At 52.9% G+C, this 15541-nt stretch overlaps 1 pseudogene; it reads right to left on the bottom strand.

Annotated features, from left to right (window-relative positions):
- Positions 1-1412: 1412 nt before the first annotated feature.
- Positions 1413-14592, bottom strand: LOC138850272 (adenomatous polyposis coli protein 2-like; annotated as a pseudogene).
- Between the last annotated feature and the right edge of the window lie 949 nt (positions 14593-15541).

The raw sequence follows: 15541 nt of genomic DNA, 5'->3' as shown, positions 1-15541 counted from the left end.
GGCCAAGGGCCCTGGTTCCCTAGCACTGCAGAGCTGGGCTGGAGTTCAGGGCAGGGCTCTGCTCATTTGGCTGCCACTTCCCTCTCAGCAGCCCAGGGCTCCCCTTCAGCCAGTCTCCCCACTAGAATTGAGTTTGCCTGGCCTCTGCCCCACGGTGGCCCAGATGCAGGCTCAGCTCTTACCTGGACCTGACCCTGCTCTCCTTTGATTTTTCTTCTCTCCCTCTTTCAGATCCCAAGTACAGTTGGAAGTACAGAACAGTATTGCTGATTGTAACATCCCCACCTCTTCCAAACATCTAACACAGGAGCTCCGCTTCAACAGCAACCAGAACACCAAGAACGCAATTTCAACACCATGACCTGCCCTCGGCTATTTTTATCCACTAGGCTGCTTCCCTGAGAGCTGGCACAGTCTTCAACTCCAATCTGAGTAAACACCAAAGGAGACCCAGGCCTGACTCCACAGCTGCTCTGGAGAGAACACCACCTGGCTCCTCTCCAACTGCCTCCTGTTGAGATCTGAGGTCAGGAGGAGCTGGAAGCAAACAGCATAGGACCCTGGGCACACACTGCCTTTGGATGGGGCGAGCTTGGTGTGGGCAGTGTCAGAGACACAGTGCCCTGCACACAAGGCTACATGTGAGCAAAGGAGAGGATCGATTCTGCAGGATGTGGACCCTGACCCAGACAGCTGGCCCTCTCCTTCACACAGCCAGCGTTCCGCATAGAGGACTGCAGGAGGAGGAGACTTTGGGGCTCAAAAGGACAAGAAGAGTCTCTTTCCTCCTTTTGAACCCCAACCATCTCCCCCTTCTGCTGTCTTCCATGATGGGAACGCTGACTGTGTGAAGGCGCAGGCCAGGTGTCTGGCTCGGGGTCTGCATCCTGAGGATCTCTGATGCTTTCCTCAATTTTACACTCAGCCTCACTCTTTGGCCAAGCACCCGATGCAGGGATGCTGTGTGCTCCCTCCCACATCCCCGCAGGAGGCAGAGAACATCTTGTGTGCCATCAGGTCCCCTGACCCTGGCATCGGTCAGTTGGTGAAAGCTGTCTGTTGATCTGTACATCCTAAAGATGTGCTCCTTCCTCTGTATCCTAACAACTGTGGAGAGGGTGACCCCTCAGAGCCTGAGCAAAAAGGGGGTGAGCAGCGGCCCTGGCAGAGGTCCGGTCATCAACCCAAGAGGCGGCCGTCGATGGGCGTGATAACTGCAAGTTCATGGTGATGAATGCAGCACTGTGGCCAGGAGGGCCCAGGTGGGTGAGGTGGACTGAGCCTGCATCAAGGAACCGGACACCTCTCTGAACACTCCTCTCTCCACGTCCAGAGTCAGGCAGCACAGATGCGGGCAGGACCTCATCACGAGGACGCTCATCTCTTGCAGCTGCTGGTCCTGCCAACTCCACTCAGTGTTGCAGGAGAACTGGGGGCTCCTGATGCAGGACGTGGGCCAAGGCATCCAGAGCCCCAGCAAACAGCAAGGCCGTGTTCCTGCCAACCTGAGGCAGCTGCAGGACGAAGGGGGGGGGGGCATATGCCTTCCCCCCCATCATGGAAAACCGAGTCCTCACAGATTCTGGACATCTGCTGCTTAGTAGGTGCTCCTGGTCCAAGAACAATCTGAGCCAATGGCACCGCTGCCCTGTGGTGGACCTGTTTCTCACAGCTACCATTCTTACTTCCACTGTCTGTCATACCTGTGATGACACAATTGTTTCCTTTCATGAAAATTGGGATCCTAGGGAGGGAATTATGTTTCCACCTGAGTGTGCCTCCTCTCAGTGTAACAGCTGCCTTAGACACCCTGTCAGCACATCTTGGGCTCCTAAAATCTACAACTTGTCATTAAGATATCGCTGTCCAGGCCCAGAAGTGTCTCCAGTGTTCTGGAGTGTAACTGGAATTTCAAAAAATTTGATTCAGATCCCAATATGTATTCCCTGTTTTAGTTGTTTTTAAAAAGAAAAATTCCAAAAAAATTAAAAATTTAAAAAGAAAAAAAAATTTAAAGTAAAAATAGAAAAGAAAAATGGTTCTGCATTGTTTTTTAAAAAGGAAAAAGATTAAAAAAATTAAAAATTTAAAAACCGTTAAAAATTTTAAAAAGAAAAAATTAGAAAAAATGCCATTTAAGTGTTTTTGAAAGTAAAATACTGAAAACATTAAAATTAAAAATTTTAAAAGCTTTAAAAACAATAAAAAACAAAAATAGGAAAGTACTAATAGGAAAATTAAAATGCCACTTAATTTTATTAACTTTTTAAATAGGAAAAAGTTAGAAATATACAGAAATTAATTTTTTAAAAAAAATTTAAACTCAGCAAATAAAAGTAAAATTCCATTTCAGTTCAGTGTTTTTGTAAATGCAAAAATGCCAAAAATTTAAAATTTAAAAATGATTATACTTTACAAATGACAAAAGAGAAAAACAATTATTCAGAACAAGTGTAAAATGTCATTCCTATTCACTGTTTCATTTAATGGAGAAAATGCCAAATAATTCAAATTTAACAACTTTGCAAAAATTTGAAACTTAAAACAAAAATAGCAGTACTAAGGAAACAACGTACAACGCCATTTCACTTATCTTTCTAAATAAGAAAATGCTAAAAACTAATGAAAAAATTTCAAAACAAAAAGAAATTACTAAGAAGAAAAAAATAAATGCCACTTCAGTAAAATGCCACAATGCAACAAAAAAATGTAAAAATTTTTTTGCTTTGTTTGACAACTTGAATTGGTTCTCAACAACTGACCACTGATGATGACAAGTTATTCAGTACCTGCAGAACAAACCGCCTGGTAATTTATGCCAAGAGACAAATCGGCAGTCATCTAGGTTTTTCCTTGGATACCACTTTCACCAGCCCTAACTTAGGTGAAACTCTCTGCAGAAATTTTACAAACTCTGCTGATTTTGATACCTGCTTTTACTTTTGTTCTGTAAAAATCATACACTTTGGATAATAAAATTTCAGAGTTGAAATAAAAACTTTGGAGAGTGCTGCTTGGAAGATGTATAAAATGGAAGATGTTTGAAAATGGCCTTCCTTTAACAATTTTACCATGCGTTAACCATTCATGCCTGTGTCAGTTATTATAGTCAAGTCTAATACTAGATTTCTAATAGAATTCTTCCTGAAGACTGGATCCTGGCATTCTGTAGTTCAAAAGCATTCTCACCCCAACGTGGAATGTTATTGCAAATATCCTGTTAGCCCATACCATTGAATTTTTTTCTCTGTCACTTGGATTTTTTAATTTCAGTGTTATAATACATTACATCTCATATTGGGTGTGCCGATGTTTTACCCTTGTATCTCTCTCTCTCTCTCTTTATTTATATATGAAGTAGACTGCTTTTCTCAAGCTATAGCAGAGAGCCAGATCAGAAGAGGAACAGTCGGGTCTTGAACCAGAGTCCACATGGGAAGCAGGCACTGTAGGTGGAGGCAAAGCCCACTATACCACAGTGCCAGAACCAGGTTTTCCAATATTTAAAGAGACTGATTTATTTATCTGCAAGGCAAACATAAGAGAGAGGGAGAGCTACATAGAATGAAACACACACACAGAGATGTTCCATCTGATTCACGTCTCAAATGCCTGCGGCAGCCACAGCTAAACTGGGCTGAAATAAGGAATCCAACAACTTGAGCCATCTGCTTCCTCCCATTACTACAGGAAATATGGCTTAGAAGCAGCTGGGTCTTGAACCAGGCACTCTGACATGGAAGCCGCTGTCACACTGATGGCTTTACCCAGGGTCCCACGATGTCAGCACCTGCCTTCTTTAAAAAAAAGTTATTGAAAAGCAGCATTACAGTGAAGAGGCAGAGGATGAACAGTGGGAGAAAAGGGAGAGGGAGGTAGTGGTGCTGGGGTGGAGAGAGAGAGAGAAATACCTTCCATCTACTGGTTCACTCCCCAAACGCCTGCAAATTCAGGAAAAACCTCTTGGCTGCCTTGAATGTTTCCATTCCTGCACTTGGGACTCCAGGCCAGAATCAAAGTGTCTCTCCTGGAAGGCCAGCCATCTGCCAGCAGGTCTTGGAACTTCCTAGCCTACATGACCACATGACACAGTGCCTTATCCCATGATGCCTTTGGGATCCAGGGGACCACAAGTGCAGATTCCATTCACAGTGATTTTGAGAATTGAAAAAGAATGCATCTGTACTGGCCATATACCATCTTTTTCCCCTTGAATTCTTCTACACACAGTATACCATTTATGTCGTAGTGTCTTTAGGTATTATAAGATATCTAGGGACAACTGAAAACATATGGGAGAATATTTGGTCCAATGCAAATGCTACCCATTTATGTACAGCACTTTAGCAATGGTGACTTTAGTGCCTGCAAGTGATCCCAGACCCCATCTGACACAGAGCTTCATGGACAACTGTCCATATTCCATAAGTCCTCGCAGGGTCTCACCAGACACAGATTAGCGTCCTGAGACTTGAGGTGCAGGTCTAATGAACCCTGCAAGGACAGAAGCAGCTTTGCCCCTGGGGAACAGGTCCCCACTGGAGGCGTTTTCAGATGCACACTGAGCTATGGATGGGAATGGGGATTTTGGTGAGGTCTGCAGTGGAAATGAGGAATAGATGTGATTGAAGACGAGGAACAAGGTGAACCTTGTTTGTAAGAGGCAGGGAACTTGGTTTCTGGCATTTTTCTAAAAGGTATAACTTGCCAGGAATGAAACTGGACATTAAATGGAGGTGAATTCTAAGCAAAGTGCTGATTCAGGGGCTTGCCTTCTGGCAGTGTTTCAAAAGAATTTATTTGAAAGGGAGAGATACAGACATACTGGGAGAGAGATTGTCAGCTGCTGGGTCAATCCCCAATAGCTAGGGCAGGGTCAGGCCAAAGCCAGGAGCCAGGAGCTCCTTCCAGATGTGTGTGGGGTCCAAGCAAGTGGTCCAACTTCCGCTTAATTTCCAGGCACCTTAGCATGGAGTTGGATAAGAAGTGGAGCAGCTTGGACTTGAACTGGTGCCCATATGGGATGCTAACACTGCAGGTGGGGACTTAGGCTTCTATGTCACAGCACTGGCCAATGGCCATCTGACTCTTTATAGTAACGTCCAAAAAGAGAATTTAATTTCTGGGAATTCTGAACAAAAAGAAACTAGAATTTGAAGATTTGGAGAGTCTATCCATATTACAACAAATGAAATGTATTCTGGAAGAGAACACCAGGGTGTGGCTAGGCTGTGCCTTGAAAAAGATGCTTGTATGACATGGACAGAATCTGTAGGTTTCACCAAGGTTGAGCGGAATGGTTTTGAAATGAAAGTGGGCTGACGGCCTTCCTGGATGGAGAGGACGGAGTAATGCAGTGCGTCAGTTGACAACATGCAGTTTTTGTCAAGAAGAATGAAGGTGACCCTGAAGGGGATTCCAAGATAATCAGGGCTCCTGCATCTGTTACCCAAGCTGACAGGCAAGACAGAAGCCATGGGACACTGCACTGACCAGCAGTAGAGGCTCCGGAAATGTCTGGGATAATGCTGCCACCCTCCTGGGCCCAGGTGGCAGAGTTTGAACCAAAGAGAATTATCATGGAGAGCCAGAGACAGAGAGAAGACCTTCCATTCACTGGTTCACTTCCCAATTGGGAACCATGGCCAGAGCTGGGCCAATCTGAAGCCATAAACCAGTAGTTTTTTCTGTGTCTCCCACATGAGTGCAGGAGCCCAAGGAACTGGACCATCTTCTACTGCCTTCCCAGGCCATAGCAGAGAGCTGGATCAGAGGAGGAGCAACCAGGACTTGAACAGGTGTCCATATAGGATGCTGCCATTCCAGGCGAATGCTTGGGCTAGTAAACCACTGCTCCATCACAGAAACTAGTTGTTTGAGAGGGAGAGACACAGAGAGTACTGCCACCCTCTGTTTCAGTCCTCGAATGTGTGCAACTGCCTGGCTGGACTGGGGCCAAAGTCAGGAGCAGGGAATTCAATCCAGGTCTCCCTGTGTGGGTGGCAGGAACCCAAGTACTTGATATCCTGGGGACGGGTTGTTCACAGACATGTGTGGGCACCTTTGGGGTTGTACTTCTACTTGTCTGCAGAAGGCCTCCTGCAGAGTTGGCCACCTCAGGATGTTTTGTCCAACCAAGGACATGCTGTTGCCAAACCCCTTCCCATGTGTGATGAATGTTCTACGTTCTGAACACTGAGGGCCCCACACCTGCTTTCTCAGTTTCCCTGGCTCCACCATGTAGGAAGATCTCCATGGACTGGCCATTCTGACACAGTGACACCAGCTCTTGATGTGAAAGGAGAGACCCAAGGAGCAGGCACTGGGAAAATTCATGCTGGCTCCTGTAACATAATTACAGCCCATCTCAAGAGCCTCACAGTGTCCAGGGACAGCAGAATCCTGTCCACGGGCAGTGTCTAGTTCCTAGGACCAGTGGTGTCACCTGTGCAGCTCAGGGTCTGTCACTCAGGGTGGGCTCAAGTGTCCTCCAATTGGGGGCTGCAGTGCCTGCTGGTCTGTGTGAGTGCACTCGTGCCTTCTTCCTGTCTCCAGTGCCTGGTGCACTGGGACCCTGAAGATCCTCTGGACAATGACTGTCGCCTTCACACAGTGGATTTCAGACAAGCTCAGCCAGACTCCAATTCTGTCCCCTGCCTAGCAAGAAAGAGAGGGAAGAGGGCAGCGGTTCTCTCTGAGGCAGCTGTGTGCTGAGGGCTCTTCCCAGGCCTCCAGGATTCTCCTGATGAGCATGCCCCTCCTCCCCCTCTGCACTCCAGGACAGCCACAGAGACACAGGGACTCCATGCCTGCTGTCAGCTGGGTTTCCCCTCCCCATCCCTCTCCAGGCCCCAGGTCTAACCCAGTCCTGGGGGCCACAGGAAAACAACAGGAAAAGCACACTATGTTGCATTTTCAAAGCACCCAGCCCTAGCAACCTCCATGAAACTCTGGGAAGCTGAGCTTCCCTGTGGGGCACTTGGGGTCACTCCTCCAACTTCTGAGAGGGCTCTCTGGACAGCAGCAGCTGAGATGAGCGGGCAGAGGGGGCTCCCAAAGGGCGGGTTTGCACCCTGGACCTCACAGGGACGTCTGCACCCTGCACATCGGGTCCCCAGGAAATGCCCTGAGAACATGTAGCAGGCTCTTTTTTTAGAGAACTTTGATTATTTATTTATTATAATTTTTTTGACAAGCATAGTGGACAGTGAGGGAGTGAAAGAGACAGAGAAAGGTCTTCCTTATCCGTTGGTTCACCCCGCAATGGCCGCTGCGGCTAGTGCACTGTGCTGATCTGATACCAGGAGCCAGGTGCTTCCTCCTGGTCTCCCATGCTGGTGCAGGGCCCAAGCACTTGGGCCATCTCCACTGCCCTCCCGGGCCACAGCAGAGAGCTGGACTGGAAGAGGAGCAACCGGGACAGAATCTGCACCCTGACCCATCCTAGAACCCGGGGTGCCGGCGCCGCAAATGGAGGATTAGCCTAGTGAGCTGCGGTGCTGGCCATAGCAGGCTTTTAAATACAGCCTCCAGCAGGTTCCTCATTCATGGCTCCACCCTGCCTCTGCACTGTGCTCTGTGCCTGCGTCTTTAACAACATTGACTACGGAGCCGGCACAGGGCGGTGCAGTGGGTTAAGTCCCCACGTGTGATCCAACTCCCCAATCAACGCATGTAACAGGGAAATAACGGGCCCCATGCTGTGGTTTATGGCACTAGTGATTGGCGTCAGGGACTAATCACTTCTTAATCAATACATTTCCGTGAGGAAAGTGCGTGGACGCACATGCGCACACACACACGCTGGAGTTCAGGGCACCACAGCCTGACAGCAACAGCAGCTCAGCGAGGGGCCAGGGCAGAGGGGACACAAAGAGCTCCCCCAGGGCAGCGCTGGTTTCTCCTCCGGACTCTGCTGCTCCCTCAGGATCCAGGCCAGAGAGACCCCGGGAAGAGTGGTCCACGGGCAAGGGAGGAAGGGTCGGGACCCCCAGAGAGAACAGAAGCCGGAGCTCGAGGTGGCAGAGCGATCATTACATCCACAGAGGGGAAACCCCACAGGCCACAGCGCCACGCACCTGCTCCTCCATCAGCTCCCACACAGCTGGGAAGGGCGGGGACACGGACACGCGGGACAACCCCGCACCAGACCTTGGGCTCCCACAGGCCAAACCACTGCCGCGCGGCCCTGCGCTTTCCCTCCCTCCGCAAGCCCCGCCCACCTGCCCGTTGCCCTCAGCCCCTCACACAGCCCAGGCCCCTGTGCCCCGAGGGCGCCATTGATGACCCCCAGCCTGGCCTGCAGGCCGCCCAGGGCCCTGGGGCCTGCCGCCCCCCTGGGGAACCCAGATGCGGACCCCGCTTCAGAAAACAGAGCTGTGGACAATGGAGGACCCCGCGCCAGGGCTCCGGAACAGGGACAGCGGTGCGGGGTCACTTGAGGGCCGCCTTCCAGAACCGGAGTCAGAGGAGAAGACAGGGAAACGCGGACGCGGGGCGGACCCCGCACAGAGGGACAGGGTTCCAGGAGGACGGGCGCCGGCCCCAGGCTCAGGACGCTGCTTCTTGGGAGGAGGATGGGGGAGCCGCGCCCACAGCTCCCTGGAGGGCGGGAAGGGCCGGGCCCCCTGGAGGAGGCCGCGGGGCTGCGGAGCCCGGGCGGCAGGGGGCGCTCTCCGGGACCACAGCCTCCTGGTGTTTGTAACTCCAGGCCTTTCATTCTTACTGTTGTGTTTATTCATTGGAGAGAGAATTACAGAGAGGGGAGAGGCAGAGAGAAAGGTCTTCCATGCTCTGGTTCGCTCTCTAGATGGCCACTACAAGGGGTCTCCCAGGCAGGAGCAGGCCCCAAGCCCTCGGGCCATCTTGCATGGCTTAGCCCACCAGGACACAGCACAGGCCAGGCCCACGGCGTTTCCGGTGCTGTGCAGAGAAACTGACTTGAAACTTACCAGTCTCCAGGAGCTAGAATCCTGCTGTCTTTTCTCTTAGAGAAAGGAGGCCTTGCCTCCTGCGTGCAGGCTTGTAGTTTATAACTTTGTTGCAGGCAGAAGTCTCTGTGGGTTAAAGTTAAGTTAAGGAAGTGAGGTTAAGGTGGCTGCAGATCATCCCGCACTGTCTTGGGCTCAGAGGCTCTGGAGCTGGCGCAGTCACACTAAGGAGAGGAGCCCAGGAGCTGCAGCGTGGGGGCGACAGGGCGTGCACAGAAGGGCAGGGTTGGGGTGAAGGTGGTACAGCGGGTTAGAGGGGGACCCATTCACACTTTGGGATTAAGGAGTGAGAACCAGATTTGGGTCGTGCATGCACAGTCAAAAGTTTAAATTTTTTTCCTTTTACAATAGATATACTATACCTATACATGATAGAATATTTGTATATATGGAATCTATATTTGTTTAATTTGAGCCATTTAATTGACACCAATGTACAGGTAGGTGTACAACCAGGAATTTGAACGCGTAGGTCTTTTTTCCCGACACGGTGTGGAGTCCTCTTCTCCAAGTGGGAGGCACAGACTGTCCATGTTGCAGCTTTCTCACTTCCTGGCAAGGGCAGGCCAATCCCCAGTTTGTAAGAGACCGGGGGGGGGGGCGGTGTCGAGAGTTATCTTTACATTCATGGACAAAAACCGCTGTCAAACGTAACGTTATTAAAATAGATTTATTATCCTTGAAAAAAAGTATGACAGCCTTACTGTTGTTTATTTGAAAAACAGCAAAATATCAAATCATCAAAATCATATAATTACAATTGATACCACAAATACTGAAACAAATACTCTATCACACAGCAATCCTTAAAAACATACAAATTAAGAAATGAAAAATCTGGAGCCAGGGCCATGGCACAGTAAATTAATCCTCCACCTGTGATGCCGGCATGCCATATGTGTGCCGGTTTGAGTCCCGGCTGCTTTTCTTCCAATCCAGCTCTCTGCTGCGGCCTGGGAAAGCAGAAGATGGTCCAAGTCCTTGGGCCCCTGTACCCACTTGGGAGACTGGGAAGAAGTTCCTTGCTCCTGGCTTCAGATCAGTGCAGCTCCCGCCATTGTGGCCATTTGGGGAGTGAAGAAGGAAGACCTTTCTTTCTCTCTCTCCCTCTCACTATTTGTAACTCTACCTCTCAAATAAATAAATAAATAAAATCTTAATCTTTAAAAAAAAGGAAATATAAATTTTTTAAAAAATTAGTGAAAAATCTCTCTTTGTATACCTCATTGTCACCCCCAATGGAATCAGCATTACTTTTCTGATTTTATTAATACATATCTAAATACACATTTCAGGAGATTCATTTATAGAAATCAAGCCACAATATTTGCCTTAGTTATTTGACAATAAGGAAAAAAAGCTATTGCTATTGTCTGTGTATGTGTGTGTCCAAACTCATGTTGAAAATTAGTCCTCCAGAGCAGACCCAGGGACAGGAGGGAGTCAGACTGGGAGGAGGCCTCGTGGGGGCCGCTGCAGCCGCCTGGTGCAGCCACGTGACCATGGAGTTGGTGCCCTCCTGAATGGCGGGCCACTCCATGCTGTCCAGGTCGGTGGCCCTGTCTGAGCTGGCCGCCTCCTGGCTGCAGTCCCGGGGCGCCTCTGCCAGCCACTCATCCTGCCTGGCAGCCCATGCCTTGCGGCGTCAAGGGCCAGAGGCCGGAGACCGGCGCCTGGGCACGGCTGAGCCTATGCAGTGGTGCAGGAGCGCCTCCTCAGAGTGCGGGCTGGGGGAGCTGTCATGTCCACCTCCCCGGCGCGGGGCCTGGGGGACCATGGGCTCCCAGCCTCCCAGGTGGCTGGCTGGCCACTCATAGGGCTCGGGCTCACTGAGCGAGCTGGCCGAGAAGCTCAGGGAGTAGCAAGGTGGGGTCTCGTCGGAGATCACCTGGGGCTGGGCCCAGGGGTGCAGCTGGACCTGAGCAGCCGCCTTGGCTGGGGCCCGTGCCTCCTTCCCGCCCCACTTCAGAGCCCGCAGGATGGCAGATGGTCACCACAGGGGCGGCCCGGCTGAGGAGGGCGTCTCATCAGAGTCCTAGAAGCAGTACCCGGCCTCCTCGGTGGGTGTCCTGAGGCACAGGGACTGCCCCCCTTCACCCTAAGCCCAGTCCAAATGGGCACTTGGGAGCCGGACCAGGGGCAGCTTCAGCCCGCCCCGGCTCCTGCCTGTGCCCCGGGCCTGCTCCGGGCTCCAGCTGGTGCCCCCAGCCTTGAGCCGGTGCCCCGAGACCTGGCTAGAGGGGGCCGCAAGGCCGGGGGGGCTCCTGCCTGTCCAGGCAGCCTCGGGGCTGCTCCCTGGGTGGCCCTTGCAGGGCCTCGTCGCTGAGGGACGCGGCGCTGGAGAAGCTGACCAGCGTGCCCTCGGCTGAGTCGGTGCACGAGTCATCCTCCCGGGCACCAGCTTGTAGACAGGGATGGGCAGCGCCCGGCAGCCGGGCACTAGCGCCGAGGCCACTTTGCGGAGTCACGCGGGCACTGCGGCCCCTAGGCACTAGCGCAGCACCTCTAGCTCCTGGTCCGTGGCCATGTGGTTGTGGGAGCCCGCGGGCGCTGGCCCCTCCTGGCATCTGGCGACTTCTCCCCAGCGGCGCCCACCACCACCGCCACCCCTGCCAGTGCCGCGGTCGGGGCAGGCGGGTGGCAGCAGCTGCAGCTCCACGTCCTGCTGCAGGGAGTGTTCGGGCAGGGTGAGCACACTGAGGCTGGAGACGCAGAAATTCTCGTCCAGCTTCTCCACAGTGAAGCCGTCTGGGCGGCATGGTCTGCCCAGGGCTGTCGGGCAGCTCGCTGGGGCTCACTGTGCCGCTGCCCAGCCCGCTGCAGGGGTCACTGGTGATGGAGCTGGCGATGGACAGGCTCTGGAAGCTGCCCAGGGAGCTCACGGAGCTGCAGCGGCTCAGAACCAGCGGTATCTCCTGCACACAATTCTCAGAAGAGCTGGATGGTGTGGCATCCTCCATGCCCAGGCCTTGGCCATGGCCCCGCTGGGGCGCCGGGATGGCCATGGGCAGGGAGGAGGGCCCTCCAGGCCCCGCCCAGCTCTGCCTCTTCGGGGCTGGCCTCCTCCAGGCCTTCGAGGGAGGAGTCGCTGTCCAGGTCTCCAGCCTCGCAGGGGCCCAGGTGTCCAGCGGAGGATAGCGAGGACAGCAAGCTGCAGCGGGACAGTGAGAGGGGCTGCTCCTAAGCTACCAGCCTCTGGGGGCGGCCGGCCAGTGCCCAGCTTCTCGGGCACCTGGCTCAGGCCCTCTGCTGGCAGCCAGGCCTGCTTCCAGGCCGTGGGGGGTGTGCCTTGGGGCCGCGGGGGGGCACCCCGCGCCTGCCCTACCCTTGGCCTCCAGCAGCAGCACGTGCTGCTAGGTGGGCGAAAGCTTGATGGTGCGCACGCGGGCATCGGCGCTGGCGGCGTCCCGGGTGGGCCCCTCGGCCTGGCTGCCCCGCAGGTTGAGGTCGAGCCAAGCTGGCTGCAGCTGCCCGCCCAGGAGCTCCTCTCGATACTCGGCCAGCGGGCAGGGTGGCACGTGCTCCCGCGGGCAGTAGCTGGTGCTGCCGCTGTTAAAGCCGTTGTTGGAAAGGCTGGCGTGGGCCGTCTTGAGCCAGAACAGGGTGTGCACCCGGCCCCCTACCTCTGGCCGGCCGCCCTCGGGGCCGCGGCAGAAGGAGCAGGACTGCGCCCGGCCCTCCCTAGGCGCCTTCTGCCCGGGGTCCCTGGAGCTGAGGCTGAAGCTGTCGGTCGACGAGGTGTGCAAGGCCGAGATGTCCTCCACCAGATGGTCGATCCACGCCACCGCCAGCGCCAGCTTGACCTTGGCCTTGGCCGCCACGGCCACCTCGCCGCCGGCCTCCTTCGCGGGCTCCAGGCCTCGGCGGACTGGCTGGGCGCAGGCCAGTGCCTGGCCCTGCAGGAAGGGGCTGCCCAGGAAGAAGGACAGCATGGCTGGGCTGGTGGGCTCGGCAGTGGCTGCGGCCACGGACGGCACGTCGTCGTCGTCGTCGTCGAAGCAGCCTGAGTCAGAGGCATAGTCCCCAGCCAGCCCGTCCAGGTGCCGCAGGGGCGGCAGCGGCTTCTTGGCGGCTGCCTCCGCGGACTCTGGCAGGGCCTGCATCTCCAGGTGGCTGAGCGCCTGCGCCAGGTGGCAGGCGTCGAGCTCCGCCTCCAGCGCCCCTGCTTGTGCACATAGAAGCTGGGCACGCAGGTGCCGGGGGACACGGCCATGGCAGTGCCTGGTGCTTGGCAGGCCGGTGGGCCAGCAGGTTGTGCAGGGCGGCGGCGCTGCCCACGGCGATCATCTTGTGCCTGGAATGCACCAGGTTGCGCAGCATGCCCACGGCGCCCAGGTCCCACAGCAGCTCCTGGTCCTGTGAGCTGCGGGCCCACAGGTTCCAGAGCATGCCGCACGCGTTGCTCACAATGGTTAGGCTGTGCGAGGTCAGGTGCTGCAGCAGCATCTGCAGGCAGCTGTGGTCCCGGAGCAGGGTTGGGCGTGGCCGAAACAGACGGCCCCGCCCCGCCCTCTGGGATAGGGAGGCCAGTGCAGAGGGCCCAGCCCCACGCTCCTGGGATTGGGCGGCCAGAGCAGAAGGCTATGGCATGCCCTCTGGGGATTGGGCGGCAGTTGTGGGCATTTGGGGGCGTGGACTAGCAGGTGGGAGTGGTGTTGTGTGTTTCTCAAATAAATTTTAAATAAATAAATAAAAAAAAAGGCCAGCGCCATGGCTCACTAGGCTAATCCTTTGTCTCCGGCGCTGGCACCCCGAGTTCTAGTCCCGGTTGGGGCGCCGGATTCTGTCCCAGTTGCTCCTCTTCCAGTCCAGCTCTCTGCTGTGGCCCGGGAGTGCAGTGGAGGATGGCCCCAGTGCTTGGGCCCTGCACCCGCATGGGAGACCAGGAGGAAGCACCTGGCTCCTGGCTTTGGATTGGCGCAGCGCGCTGGCAATAGCGACCATTTGGGGGGTGAACCAACGGAAGAAAGACCTTTCTCTCTCTCTCTCTCTCTCTCACTGTCTAACTCTGCCTGTCAAAAAAAGAAAAAGAAAAAAAAAATTAGTCCTCAATGTTACTTGGTATTTGAGGTGAGGGTCTTTGGAAGGTCATTAGGATTAGATGAGGTATGGGAGTGGGGTTCCTGGGTTTGCATTAGTGCCTTTATAAGAAAAGCAGGAGAGACCAAAGCTCATACACTTTCTCTGTCTCAACATGAGCTGCCCTGCACAACTGCAGGACTCTGCAGAGAGTTCCTTTCCAACCAGAAAGCTCCCATCAGATGCAGCCCCCAACTTTGGGCTTCCCAGTCTCCAAGAAATGGATTTCTTTTCTTAATAAATTATCCAGTCTGTGGTATTGGGTTACAGTAACAGAAAACAAATACAGCCACCAGTTTCCTTAAAGTCTCAAAAGAACACCAGGGAGGGCAGTTTTCCCGGTTGTCCAGAGATGACTTAGAACAATAATTCTGACTGAATTCTTCTCCCCTCTGCAGACTCACCTTCCTCGTGATGCTGGACACACTGGTGACCTGGGATGCTAGAGATGGTCACCCGTAGAGGCTGCTCATTCTGGGCATGGTGACATGGGTCATACTGGGACACTGGTCTCACTGCTCATGCCGGGGATGGTGACACTGGGGGTCCAGAATCATTCCGGGGACACTGGTCACGAGGGGCTACTGCTCACACTGATCATGATGCTGATAACACTTGGGGTTTGCATGAGTCAGAAATTTTTTGTAGTTGAGTCATCCAATTCTGTGTTTTTCAGAAATGCATGTATTTTACCCTAATGTGAATACAGACCATTTTACTGGGCCGTCTTTTGGTGCTGCATTCAACATCAAGTTCCTTGGCAGAAGAAAGAATGTGGCTAATTTACAGGGCTACCTCTGGATGATAGAGACTCCAACTGTCAAAAGCATTTTGATTGTTAGTTTTGAGTCTCTAATGTCTTCAGATGTCGATGTATTTGCTCATTCTGTGCCTCTCTGACTTATGGACCACCTAGCTCTTTGCTCTCTACTAATTGATGATTGCAATGAAGCACTTGATCATGTTCATTACTACAAGTACTCAACATGCTCATTGGTAGACTCACAAAAAAAGGGGAGTGATTTTTTTCAAAAAAGTGAATATTCAAATCAAACTAGATTTTTCCTAATAATTTCTGAAGTGCATTTAAAACACATACCTCACAATTTCATATTCATATATAAACATTCTCTAAAATATTTGTTTTCATTTTATTTGAGAGAGAGAGATGAATATATAGAGAGAAGCAGAGTGCTGCTGGTTCACTCCCCAAATGCTCATGACAGCCAGGGCTGGGTCAGGCTGAAGCCAGGAGTTTAGAACTCAATCCAAGTTCCCCACATGGGTGGCAGGGGCCCGAGTACTACAGCCATCACCTGATGCCTCCCAGCATGCACCTTATCAGGAAGCTGGATTGGAAGCAAAGGATCCAGGACCCGAATCAGGCATTCCTATATTGGATGCCTGTGTCCCAAGTGGCATCCCAGCTATTGTGCCATTTAACCTCACCTTTCCCCAATAAATGAGTTCTT

Source organism: Oryctolagus cuniculus, chromosome 7 (genome assembly GCF_051225735.1).
Source record: "Oryctolagus cuniculus isolate XC-2025 breed Fujian yellow rabbit chromosome 7, ASM5122573v1, whole genome shotgun sequence".
Lineage (NCBI taxonomy): Eukaryota > Metazoa > Chordata > Mammalia > Lagomorpha > Leporidae > Oryctolagus > Oryctolagus cuniculus.
Note: the sequence above shows the minus strand (reverse complement) of the source record. Positions and strands in the feature narration are given on the sequence as shown.